Source organism: Coenobita brevimanus, chromosome 25 (genome assembly GCF_032717465.1).
Source record: "Coenobita brevimanus isolate Jiangsu-jjx chromosome 25, ASM3271746v2, whole genome shotgun sequence".
Lineage (NCBI taxonomy): Eukaryota > Metazoa > Arthropoda > Malacostraca > Decapoda > Coenobitidae > Coenobita > Coenobita brevimanus.
The window spans coordinates 18,941,922-18,955,792 of record NC_136978.1 but is presented as its reverse complement, the minus strand read 5'-3'; the positions used below and the strand labels follow the sequence as shown (position 1 = coordinate 18,955,792).

Genomic DNA, 13,871 nt, shown 5'->3' with positions numbered 1-13,871 from the left:
CTAACTGCACATGCTAACCTTCCTCAATGACAGTGATTTCATTATAGATCAATTTTCTATGGCTCTCAGCCATTCATGGGTTCATCCAACAGTTGTGTTTCCCCCTGTGGTTATCGCTTTCATAGGTTTTCTACTCATCATATGTGCAGTGCATTGTTGTGTCAGAAAAATGGAACGCCGACTCCAGGAAATCAGAGTCGCTACAGGCATAGTACGCCCTACACACGACATAGAAACTCCCCGGACTTAGTGCCCTCACATTCAGTGACTACCAATGCCATCTGACAATTACCCAAACTGTGAAGAGAACTCTGCCTACTAGAAAATGATGGTATTTCTTTAATGCATTACTGAGTGACAGTGTATCCTACAGAAAATACAAAAAAAAAAAAAATGAACGAAGAACACCAATAGAACTCTCATATCTACTCCTTGTTTATCATGTATCAAACTATTATTGTGTAATTCCCATTATGTCTATGTATACCTTCGACCCTTACTGGACTCGTACCTATTAATCCTTGTATATCTTATATGTATATATCCTTCTAATTCCCTCCCCTAAACATGGCCATGTCTCCCCTACTGCCCCTGTATCATACTTATCACTTGTACCTACCTCCCCGACCTTGCCTTAATCCTATAATCAACCACCATATAACTCCTGGTGTCAGGAGACACCATCTCAGCTATCCGGGGGAGTAGTGTACCCCCTCCACAATATGAATACCCCCGATGTATATATGTCCCCCCCCCAATGCATACATGCCCCCACTAAACTTGCTGACCTAGCACGCTTTCCCAGGGCCCCACGCCTGGGCAAAGGCGTTATTGCGTCAGTTGAGAGCAGACATCAAGACGGGCAGACTATTTTGTTGTGAGCTCGTAATAAACTCCTTATCTAGCTGTTTGTACACGGAGTTTCTATCACCAAAGTATTGCAAGTTACATGTGTGTCTGTGTGAATTTTTGAAGCATTTGATGATACAGTATGTCTGAGCTTCCGTTACTATTGCCGACTACAATCTGCAATTTGGAATGGAAGCGGATCACGTCTACCAGTTACAGCTGTTCCTTAAAAAGCCATTTGTGTGGGCTTGCGTTCATCAGTGCAGTCTCAGTTTTGGAGCAAAATTGTCAACCATCTTAAGGGAATACAAGAAGGTCTCCACAAAGCTACATTACACTGACATACTTCGCAAATTGCCATGAACACTGATGAACATGAATAAGTATCAGTTCCCCTAAATTCGTGTTTGTATGATCACACGTTTGACCTCATAAATCCCTTTAATTTTTTTTTTTAATAAGGTATTTGGGGCTATTGGCGCAAAGAACATTTGTGCCAACTCTGAAACACATCGGTGAAGAAATAAAAGAATGGCGCCTAACTGAGATGTGTTTGAACGAAAGAATGAAGAAACTGATGGAATACAGTAGTTCTCCACAATACTGTCTGGAGATCAGAATATGATCTTATGATTGAATCGTATTCCCCTTTTACATGTTGCAATCTAACATTCTTTTCCATGTCTTTTTTGGCGTTTTAACACTGGAGAAGACTGCAGAAAACAAAAACAAGAGTGCATTAATTCATTCAATGATTTTGTTCTTGTTACCATGAGAAGATTTTATTTAACTTAGAACAGGCCTTAAATAGTGAAATGATAAAAGGCTATATCTAACTCCACCTCATCACGCCTCTGAAAAATTTCACATGGTGGTAGCAATAGTAGTAAATACAATGTTTCTTCTTCGGAGTTAATTACTCAAATCTTAAATCGCAAAGATGAAATTAAGTCCCTATTTTGTGACGGACATTCCCAAGATGACAATGGTTATTTGATACGACTGGCTAAGGAGTTAACTTTTTTTTTTTTTTTTTTTTTTTTAAGGAACAGTAAATCAAATGTCAGGTTCACAGTGCCAGGTCCACATAAACAGAGTGCATCCAATGTACACCAAACTTTGTGGAATGGTTGAAGGTAAGGCAAGAATAAAAAGGTTCTTTATTTGAAGAATTATCAGTCAAAGGCCAAGATCACTGGAAAAGATCAAAGGCCAAGCATACTCGGCGACGCCAGCTCAAACAGTTTTAATCTGATTTGAACCAAGCTTGGTGGAACTGTTAACGGTCAGACATAAATGAAGGGATTCAATTTGAGGACAGTCAAAGGTTATGGTCACAAGACAAGGTCAGAGTCTGATGTGTCTGTGTAAAAAAAATAAAAAATAAAACAGTTTTTTATCTGATCTGAATCCAACTTAGCGAATGAGTTGAAAATTATTCAACAGGCTGACCTATTATATTTTAGAACAATAGGTCAAAGATGAAGGTCAAATAGTAAAGTCAACGGCCATACCACGTTGAGTACACCGTTTCCCGTCCGATCAACGAAGTTAAGCAACGTTGGGTCTGGTTAGTACTTGGATGGGTGACCGCCTGGGAACACCAGATGCTGTTGGCATCCCTACGTGTCAAGTGGGGTTGGTGGAGGATTAGTGCCCCTCCCTGTAAAACAATTAACTCTAAGCCGTTGGCCACCCCGTTTGGGATACATGGCGTCTGGCAATGAATGAATGAATGAATGAGACTAAACTTTGTGGAAGATAAGAACCAAAGCTGGTAGAACGGCTGGAGGGTAGGCAGGAATGAATTTATTGGACTTTGAGAGCTGAAGGTCAATGTCACAGGGCAAAGTCAAATATTCGGCCTTAAACCAACTGGTGGTCACGGGTACTGCACTCTCAATACTTCTTCTTGTCTTATTTTAATAATAATAATAATAATAATAATAATAATAATAATAATAATGATGATGATGAAAGTAATAGTAACAGTAATAACTAGCAAGCACTCAGAGACCGCATACTTCCGCCAATGCCATTAAAAAGGATCCGGATCCGTGGAGATATTGTGTGGAATGCATAGGATCCAGATCCACCCCCAAATTGAATCAATTGTTCCTTGACCCATGGCTCACTCTTGCACAAAATTTTATTGAATTTCAGAGAGAACTTTCGGAGATATTGAGCAGGATACATAGGATCCGCATCCGGATCTGCCCCCAAATTTAATCAATTACTTCTTGGCCCATGGCCCACCCTTCCACAAAATTTCATTGAAATTCACTCAGAACTTTTGGAGATATTATGTGGAAAAACAAATAAACAGACAAACATCGATGAATACATAACCTCCTCCAACTTCATTGGCGGAGGTAATGATATGAAAGGCAAGGCACACACACACACACACACACACACACACACACACACACACACACACACACACACACACACTTAATAAATAAACGGGAGCGGAAATAGGAGTCCTGGTGCGTGCTGAATGTTGAGTAAGTAGACAGAGGGAAATACGACCCATTGCCACTGCACCGCCATAACATTTATTCCGGCCACACTGAAGTATTTACGATATTTCCAGAGTTACTATTTCAAAACACCTCCCACCACCACCCCCTCTCGTCCTTTTCCCCTGAGCCTTCCCTCTCCTTTCTCTCCTCCATGACTATCCCCTCTCCTCTCTGCATCCCTCCTTCGCTGCATTCCCCCTTCTCCACTCCTGCTCCCACGATTATCTCGTTCTCTCTTTACCTCTCCCATTCTCCCCCCCCCCTCTCCCCTACACTCTCCTCTTCTCCTGTGTGACTCCTCGATCACTTTCCATCTCACCTCCGTCCCCATCCTCCTTCCCTCTTTCTCTCCCATTCCGCCCTTCCTTTTTTGGTCCTCCCCAGCGTCCCATCCATCCCTTCCCATCATCCCACTTCCTCCCCCTTCCTCCTAGTCCTCTCCCCTGCACCCTCCTCTTCTCACCTCCCCCTCCCCCGGTCGGCAGTGTGTTGTGGTCTAAACAGTCATTTCCGTTGTCACTGTTGCCACAACTTTTGCCACCGAACCATTTCCAACACTCACTCGGAAATTTGGAGGCTGTGTCTGGCTGATCATAACTGGGATGAATGCCGGTCTGAGCAACAACGAACTGAACGGAAAATATTAATACTTTCACGGTTTCGTCTTTAGTATTCCATTTCAACCACCAACCAGATGATTTTCTTTGGTTGGAGGTGAATCACAGAAGCTTGAGAGCGTAAGTTTTGTTTCCATAAATCCTCACATGGTTAGAACGTTCGTGTTACTCTTCAGACACCGCCAGACGATTTTATTTAGCTGGAAGTGAATCAAAGGAGGGTGAGAGTGTCAACATGTCGAAAAATACAACAAAAAATAAAACAATGCATATCTGGGACCCTGGGATGCACGCCAGTCTGACCACCAGCGAATATAACATCTTCAGTAACATGAGTATTTATTTTATTTTATTCGTGCAACGTTCAGGTAGTTCAGTTCAGGTGAGGGAGATTGCGAGGGGAACTCCTTTCCTCTCTCTTTCTCTCTCTCTCTCTCTTATTCGTTTTCCTTTCCTTGTATCTTATTCCTTGACCTACTTCTCCCCTCGTGCCCTGATTACTCCTCCCCCCCCCTCTCTTTCTCTCTCTCATTGACAGGTAACAATAGGAGTGTAGCCAGTCAGCCGTGAGACCTTCCTGATGCCCCGCTAACAAACCTTCCTATTACTTGCGCTACCACACACACACACACACACACACACACACACACACACACACACACACACACACACACACACACACACACACACACACACACACACACACACACACACACACACACACACACACACACACACACACACACACACACACCGCTCGCTGGTGCAGTGGTAACGCTCTCGCTTGCCAACTGGTGGACGGGAGTTCGCGCCTCGCTCAGGTTGCGAAAAGTTTCACTGACGAAGTGGGTGGTTACTGTCCCCCTTGAGCAAGGGGACGGGTGTGTGCGTGTGTGAAGGTCACAGCCTTGCCCTTAGATCGGAATATATGAGCTCTCAGCTCCCTTCCGGGAGGGTAAAAGCTGACGATCACGACCATCAAGTGATCCTGACCGACCCGGTGAATTACACACACACACACACACACAGAGGTAGATAGATAGTAGAAAAGAAAACAAGGACAAGGAAAAGAGAGAAGGAAAAAGGCTTGGAAAAAACACAAACAGGGGGAGGCAATAACGGAAGAAAGTTAACATAACAGAACAGGGAAAAGATAAAGAAGAGATAATCGAGAACCCTGATGATTGATGAAAGAAGAGAGAAGGAAAAAGGAAGAAAAAGAAACAAAGGAATGGGAGAGGGAAAGGAAAAGGAGATGGGGGAAATAAAATGAGAGAGAAGAAAGAATGAATGAATGTAACGATACGCAGAAAGTGAAATGGGAAACTGAAACAGACTGAGGATATAGGAATAAGAAAAACATATTGAAATACTGAAACAAGAACGAAGAAAAGACAGGCGAAGAAAACTAATATACAAGGGATAAAAGGAATGAGGAAACTTAAGAGAGAGAGAGAGAGAGAGAGAGAAACTGAGCAGGGGTAGATAATATATAAAGATATAAAAAATGTAGCTGATATCTGCGTGGACAGAAATGAATGAGGTTTGATATGAAAAACGCAGAAGGGATGAGATGGACTGTGATGGTTTTATATATTCTCTCTCTCTCTCTCTCTCTCTCTCTCTCTCTCTCTCACACACACACACACACACACACACACACACACACACACACACACACACACACACACACACACACACACACACACACACACACACACACACACACCAATGAAGGCATATGTACACAAAAATATACTGAGAGTGTATGGTTTACACTAAAAGCAGTTCAAAGTACAAGTGGAATACGTAAATACTCACCCACCTCTCTCTCTCTCTCTCTCTCTCTCTCTCTCTCTCTCTCTATCTATCTATCTATCTATCTATCTATCTATCTCTGTCTCTCTCTCTCTCTATCTTTGCCTACATATCTATCCATCTGCATGTCTGTCTATATGTCTTTCTGTCTATATGTTTATCCATTTGTTAATCTATCTACATCTTTCTATCCATCTTTTACGCGATAACAAAACACACATAATAATAGGGGGAGGCGGTGGCTCAATCGGTAGAGAGGCGGCCTGCAGTCCTAACGGACCCCGGTTCAAATCCCTGCTGGGGCAGGGAACAGTTTAGGGATTTGAATTTCATTAAATCAGGCTTTACTGATCTACCAGAAAACCCGCTGCCATGTCGTAAAAATACCCCCGCTAATACCAATACACCAGTCCTGTATGAGACAGCCCTAGCATGTATTCAATATGGACGGTGGGTGTTAGCGCTCAAGTGGTGACATGTAGAGGTGTATGGTATGTAGGACTGCTGGGCCTTGATAGCAGGCTGTGAAGCCTATGCCCGGAGTCGGACACATGAAAAAAAAAATATATATATATATATATCAATCACAGATGAAAGCAAAACAATGAATAAAACAAACAAGCAAAGAAATCCCAATATCGGAAGCAGGTAGCACCAAAAACCCCGGGGCAAAGTGCAGGACAACCCTGGGAAGCAGGACAGCATATCATTTTGAAATACTGCCAGACAAAGTAGGCCGCTGCAGGACAGAGAACAACCCAAGACACAGCGGGATACAATACAGGACAAATCAGGACAAGGCAGGACAACTACAGCAGAGCGCAGGACAAGAAGGACGGGGCAGAACAACCCAAAATAGAACAGGAAAAAAAAAGATAGCCCCAGGACAACACAGAACAACTCGGGATAGAGGACAATATGACATATTGGGAAGATTTGGGACAAAGCAACAGTACATCAGTCCAGATAAGAAGGCAGATCAGAATAACCCAAGACAGTGCACTGCAGAACAAGGACAGAGCAGGACAGTGCCACGAAAGAGCAAAACTGAAAATAGAAAAGGAAAAAGGAGTACAGCACAGCATTTAGGGTTAATGCGGGACAGTATATGACAGCAGAACATGTGAGGACAGAGCTGAGCAGATACATATATTTCCTTTAATATTGTCATCTTAATATTCACTTTAACTTGATTGTGAAGCGTTTGGTAGCTGTTTAAAGACAAATTTACACAGAGACATTTTAAGCTTAGGTGAGTTTATAAGTAGTCCCATTACACAGCAGGGCAGATCAAAACAACCTAAAACAGCACAAAACAGAGAAGGACACCCACAGGAAAAGAGAAAAGCACAACTGGGAGGAGAGGGGGTCACCAGCCTCGTGGAAAGAGCTGCGACGGGGAGGTTAGAGAATATTAACATCGATTTCCTGTACCTCCTTGTCCAGCCCATTGCCAGTAAACAAATACTCACTCCCTCTCTCCCTCTCTCTCTTTCTCGGCCTATTCTTTCTCATTCCATTCTTGTTCAATTTTCTCTCATTCACTTTCCTCTCTTCCTCAGTTTTTTCTCCAGCTTGTTGTTTTCTCTCTCTCTCTCAGCTTATTCTTTGTCATTCCATTATTGTTCAATTTTCCCTCATTCACTTTCCTCTCTGCCTCCATTTTCTCTCTCTCTCTAAGTTTTCTCATTCCTTTTGTCCCTTTTATATTAGTTTTCTTTGACACTCTTTCTTTACCTCGTTCTTGTTTCAGTATTTCACTTTGTCTTATTTCAATTTCCTCAATCTGTCTCAGTTTCCCTTCTCCACTTTCTGCCTCTTTTCATCCACTCTTTCTTCATCCTTCTCTTTTCCTTCCTCTCCATTTTCTTTCTCTCTCCCTTTCCTTTGTTTCTTTTTCTTCCCTTTTCCTTCTCTCTTCCTTCATCCACCTTGAAGGTTCTCGATTATCTCCTCTATTTTTCTCTTGTTCTGTTAACTTTCCTTCTTTCGATAATGTATCTCCCATATTCTTTTCTTCTTCCCCATTTCTTTTTCCTTCTCTTTTCCTCGTCCTCCCTTTCGTTTTCCTTCGCTTCTTTGGTTTTCTTATCTTCTCCTTTCCCTTTCAATTTTCTCTTCCTTCCCCTTCCCCGCCTTTCTTCTTTTCTCCACCTCCCTTTCTATCTTCTACGTCCTCCTTCCATCCTTCTTTAACTTTCTCCCATTTATCATCTTCCCTCTTCTTCCTTCCTCCTCTTCCCTCCTTCCCCCTTCTTGCTTCTTCCTTCTCTACCTTCCTTCCCCCGCTCCATCTTCTTCGCTCTCCCTCCATCACTTCTCTCACCTTTAACTTCTTTTCTAATCTCCCCCCCACCTCCTCGCCCCTTCCTCTTACTGGGATGTTTCGGTGAAGCTCCCACACTGCCAACGTACGTACATACATATATTCATTCCGTAAGTTATTTTCATCTCGGCCCAGCAGTTACCTGTTTAGACTTATACTCGTGAAAGGAAAGTTTGCTTACGCAAATTAAGCCAAACTTGAGGCAGCCACACCAACAGATTTTTCGATAAGTTACCCCTCATATAAGGCACCCACTTCACATGTTAATATGCATGGTAACTCCTGAAGGGTTAATCTACTTGTGAAATTTTTTGTATGGATTACGGTGAAGGCAGTTTACATACGCATTATTGCATGTAAATATTAAGTAACTCATTCGAGCAGAAGCGAGTATTGAGAACGGTCATTAGATAAATCACGAATTATTTTATTCTTAATTTGGAGCAAATGAAACACTTCGTTTCAAAACTCGATAATGCGCCATCCAAGAGCGATCAGCTGGATCCATCCATCCATTATCCTGATCTTAAAGCCAGATCAGGAGCGTACTGGCCTGGGGGAAGGCTTTTCATTCCAAACATTACAGACAAGTGATCAGCAGCTCATCCTTAAGCAGCGGCATTATAATTATGAATTTAAATGCTGAAACCTTCCTTGAGACTTAAATCATTATGGGTTACATCTGCTTGAAGCGCGTTAACCCATTAGACCATGATGCATCAGCTGGATCATACAATACATTCCACTGTGCGCGCACCTCACCCGAACCACTTAAACACAGTGTGCCCAGTGGTAGGGTTTGATATTGTACACTGTTGAATTCTTAACATTCTCATTATTCATACGAGAAATATTCGCGTGGAAAAGTTTACGGCACAGGCTTTAAATTGGCAGTGTCGAGACCTGAAGCACATGGATAATATTACACTTCTTTTCCCCTAATTTGACCTAGATTGTTGGCTTTTTTACGTTATTTCATAACCCAGTGGCAGAAAAGGGTAATGCTACAGCTCTATATCCTCGTCATAGCACTTCTTCATTGCTAGCATCAAATTCTAATGGGGGGAAGAGGGAGGGGGAGGCCGAGGATGAGATGGAGGGATGGGGTGAAGAGTATATGAGAGATATGAGAGAGGGGGGGGGTGAGTTGGGAGCAGGGCAGTGAAATGGCGGGGGACAGGGTGGCGTGGAGGCGATTTGTTTGTGGCCACCCCAAACGGGATTGAGGCGTCTGGCAATAGATAGATAGATAGAAATTCTAATGTTAATCTATTGCTAAGTGAAATATGGTACTTTGAGATGGTTTGGCCATGTGGAGTGGATGGAGAATCGGAGACTGACTAGAAGAGTGTATGTGAATGAGGTGGAGGAAGTGAGAAGGAGGGGGAGACCAAGGATGAGATGAAGGAATGGAGTGGAGAGATATATGTGAGAGGATGGTGTGAGTTGGAGGAAGGGCATCCAAATGGTAGAGGACAGGGCCACGTGGAGGCAATTTGTATGTGGCCACCCCCTGCGGAATTAATGCGTCTGACAATATATGGATAGAAAGATAGAATCGATTGTTACAGCTCAGAACGTGTTAGATGGAGGAATAGCAGTTTTAGACTAAGTTAAAATGACACGAATAATTCACTAATGACCGCTCTGTCTGCCACCACAATTAATAATTACTATCGCCAGCAAAACTGTCTTTTCTCCTGCTTTTCTCTCCACAAGCTTTAAAATTAGTCTCTAGAATCCACAGCAAAAGATACTTAATGACACTAAACTCTGGCCAAAGAGAGGCATTATAGTCAGTTGCTTCAGCAATAAAGTCCAAGGGAGAGAGAAGTATGAGGGACGATCGAGTTTCTGCTACGTACAGAATAGTACCACTTTATATATTGGTGGACATCAGTCCATTTGTGCCCAGTGTCCTAAATATAGGACGGAAGTAAGCATTTTCAAGAGCTAATGAAAGGGGCAACCCCGAGGGAAGGGACCTATGAGCTTCGCGACTATGAGCCGACATGCGGAGGGCGGTGTGCTGAGTGCCCTTCCAGCACTATCCCTCACACAGGACCCCTGGGCACAAATGGGTTACAATCAAGCAGGTAAAGGCTCAAGCATACTGGAGTACAGGACGGGAATGTATGGACTGTTGTATTTAAGAACGCCACATTCTGTGGAGTTCTTATTGATACTGTACATATATTCATTTTATTATTATTATTATTATTTTTTTTTTTGGGGGGGGGAAGATCTTGAAGGCTAACATTACAAAACCGTTCGAGATACGGACTTATGATTTTCAGGAGTGATGTATCTTGGTTGCAGGATACTTTTGGCACAAAAAAAAAAAAAAAAAAAAAAAAAATCCCAGCAATAGCGCCGCACTAGCGCTCTCTGTTAATTTTTCAAGCTTTGCTCTCCTGTGCAGCAAAAACTACTGAAGTTTGCTTTGCAAATGTTCCAGTATGTAGTCGTCAACATATACTATTGCACCTGGGTACTGATATTTAGATCCAACAAATACTTTTTGAGATACTGTATTAAGGAAAATCAAAATGGCCGCCTCTTGCCTGAAAGTGCTAAATTGGAAAGTATTTGGCCGATTTTGACCAAACTCGGTGGAAATATAGTGGGTCAAGAGTGAACATGATTGGCATTGTATGAATGATGTTGACCCTGATCTCAAGGTCACAGGTCAAACGTCGTAAAAAATTTTGAGCCATACCGAAAGTCCTTAATATTAGGTTTTCACTTCGGCAATTTCAGAATTTTGGTTAATATTGTTGTTGTTGTTGTTGTTGTTGGTGGTGGTGGTGGTGGTGGTGGTGGTATTGTGGTCCCAGGCTCATCTGGACATGAACTCGGTGGACTGCACGCTTGAGTTCCCTACGTCTCGCAGTCCACCATCCTCTTTTCGGAGGATAAAGAAAGAGTTGAAGGACTCTTGAATGTCTGTCAACGAAGATGATATATATATCGGTGCCACCACGTGAAGACGTCCCTCTCCAGCACTGGCGTATGAAAACAAATATTTAAAATGTAAGTTAATATTGATTACTAATTTATTCATATAGTATTACTCATGTAATTCATGTGTACTTAAATAATGCGGCTGAGTGTAACACTGTTTTCACTGTTTCAGGTAATGAGTTGTGAAGTACCTGGTCTGTGTATACCTGGCTGCGTAAGTACCAACGTTACGCAGACGGTCCTGTCTCATTCAAAGGTTAACTAGCCGCACCAGGTAGCTTTTCACATCCTGTCTCATAACTGGAATGCTTAGTCTGCTTTGAATGATTTCTGAATGTATGGCTTATTGCATTGGGTATAATTATCAGTTCTCCCACTTCCGTACTCTCTCTTTCCTTGTATCTGGAGCGTACATGTCCCTTCCTTAAGTGGAAAAAAAGAAGCCAGAATTATGATGGCAATGAGGATGATACATTTTAACACATATTCCTCATGGATGAAATGCTTAAAATAAGGTTTACATGAAGCTTTTCTAATGTTATATCCGTCGTTAATATATGTGAAAGGGTGTTTGGGCCTTGGCCGAGATTTTCCACACCTCACTCTCCCACTCCTTTCCACCTCTCTCCTCCTTTCATTCCTTTTCCTCTTTCTTCTCCTTCTTTCTTCCACCTCCCATTATTCCTCTTCCTTCATCGACTCTTCCGGTCTACATCCCCCTCACTCATTTCTTTCCCTGCCTGCTTTCTTTCTCTTCTTCCTTTTCACCTTCCTGCCTTTCTTCTTCCTGCTCCGTCATCTTTTCCTTTTCCTTCCTGCTTTTTCGTCCGTCTTCCTTTCTTACCATCTTTTCTTTCTTCCCCCTTTTCTCTTCCACTTCCCTGTCCCTTCATTATTTTCCAAAGTTTCCCTTCCAAACTTTCCTCTTTCCTCCCTTTTATCCTCTTCTCCCTGTATTTCTCGTACCTTTTCCCCACTTTCTGGTATCCCCCTGTCTTGTGTTCTTTCCTGCCACCACTGTCCTGTTTTCCCTGTGTTCATTTTCCTCTCTCGTTCACTCTCACTTGTTCCACTTTTTCTCTGGCCTCTCTCACTCAGTCACCTCTTCATTCTCTGCAGTCTCACTTTATTTCTTCCTCACTTGCGCTTGTTTTCTTGAGCTGTCGAAGTTTGTTATTTTTACTAATGCTATGTTATCTATTTTTGCACTTGCTTTATTGTACTAATCTCTCTCTCTCTCTCTCTCTCTCTCCCTCTCTCTCCCTTAACTCGTTCGCTTTTTTACCCTATCTTCTGCTTTTTTCATTCATTCCCTCCCTCTTTCAATTTCCTGCCCTCAATTCTCCTCTCGTTAGGTTTTTCTTTTATATATGATTTTTTTTTCTGCTTCTTTTTTACATCCTTTTATTTTATTTTTTTTATTTTTTTATTTTATTTTTTTTTTTGTCCAGCTTCCCCTCTCTCACTTTTACACTCTCTCCCTTCCTTAATTTACCGCGTCCCTATAAATTCTCTCTCTCTCTCTCTCTCTCTCTCTCTCTCTCTCTCTCTCTCTCTCTCTCTCTCTCACTGTAGATTCCCTCACCCTATCCTCTTTCTCTTCGACTCTCCTTTCAGTCTCTCCGCTTCCGTGTTCCTTCATTAATTTTCTAAGCAACCCTCTTCCCATTCATTTCAGCTGCACTCTTTCTCTCTGAAGGGTTAGAGACAGCATTTACGAAACACCTCAGGGCTTGCTTAATTTGTATATAAATGTAGGTAGCAGAACGATTTGAAAAGAAAATGTATAAATTCATTAACTCTTTCACTGCTAGACGGTACTCCTGAACCAGAGCAGGGAAACTTTTTCTAGTTGGACTCCCCGAGAAACAATACTGAGTTACTTTAAAGTATGTAATTTATTTATGTCACTATAGAGGGTGGGATAGATAAGGAGAAGGGGAGCAAGAGGAGTAGTACACATCCACCTGTACTGCCACAGCCCCACTGAACCAGGCCACCCTGTTTCGCCAGCCACAAGCTGCAAGAGGTAGTGAAAAGCGTATTTAATTTGTATGTGCTTGATTTTATTTAGTCTTTCTGAGCCAGGTAAACGAAGTCGATGGTCATTATTTTTGTACGAAATATATGTATGTGCCTGTCTGTGTCGAAAACTCAAATCTCAGAAGGTACTGATTGTCGAAGTAAAATTTATTAATGAAAGTTGTTTAGAGTCACAACCTGAGTTCACATGTCAGTCAACCAGCATTGGGAGTCATCCAGGATCGATACATAAGTCAAGTTTTTATCTAACAGTATTATTACAGTCTACCTGGTTCACAGATGACGGGTAGTCTTTTTTTTTTTTTTTCCTTTTGCGACATTAATACAATATACATTATTTTATTTATTTGTAAAGTAATATATCTGGAAGATCAAGGAAGGCAGAAACTGGATACTTTAAAAACGGAGTGTCACATAAGAGACACGGACTCCTGTGGAACGACAGTGAATGCTGGGTGGAGAAGTGGTGGCGGGCACCGGCCTGGCTGACGTATATAAAAGTTGATCACTCAGTAACTCAGTGACAAATGCATTTTTACCAAGGCCCCTGGGAAAGTCAGGCAATAAAATCATCTGGCAGCAGTAAACATAAACAATAACGACACACACACACACACACACACACACACACACTATATATATATATATATATATATATATATATATATATATATATATATATATATATATATATATATATATGTGTGTGTGTGTGTGTGTGTGTGTGTG

General features: G+C 42.0%; 1 non-coding gene across 1 annotated transcript; it reads left to right on the top strand.

Moving 5' to 3' along the window:
- Positions 1–2,349: 2,349 nt before the first annotated feature.
- LOC145393879 (5S ribosomal RNA) lies at positions 2,350–2,468 on the top strand. Its single transcript, XR_013896261.1, has one exon. It is a non-coding gene; the product is annotated as a 5S ribosomal RNA (ribosomal RNA).
- The last annotated feature ends 11,403 nt before the right edge of the window (positions 2,469–13,871 follow it).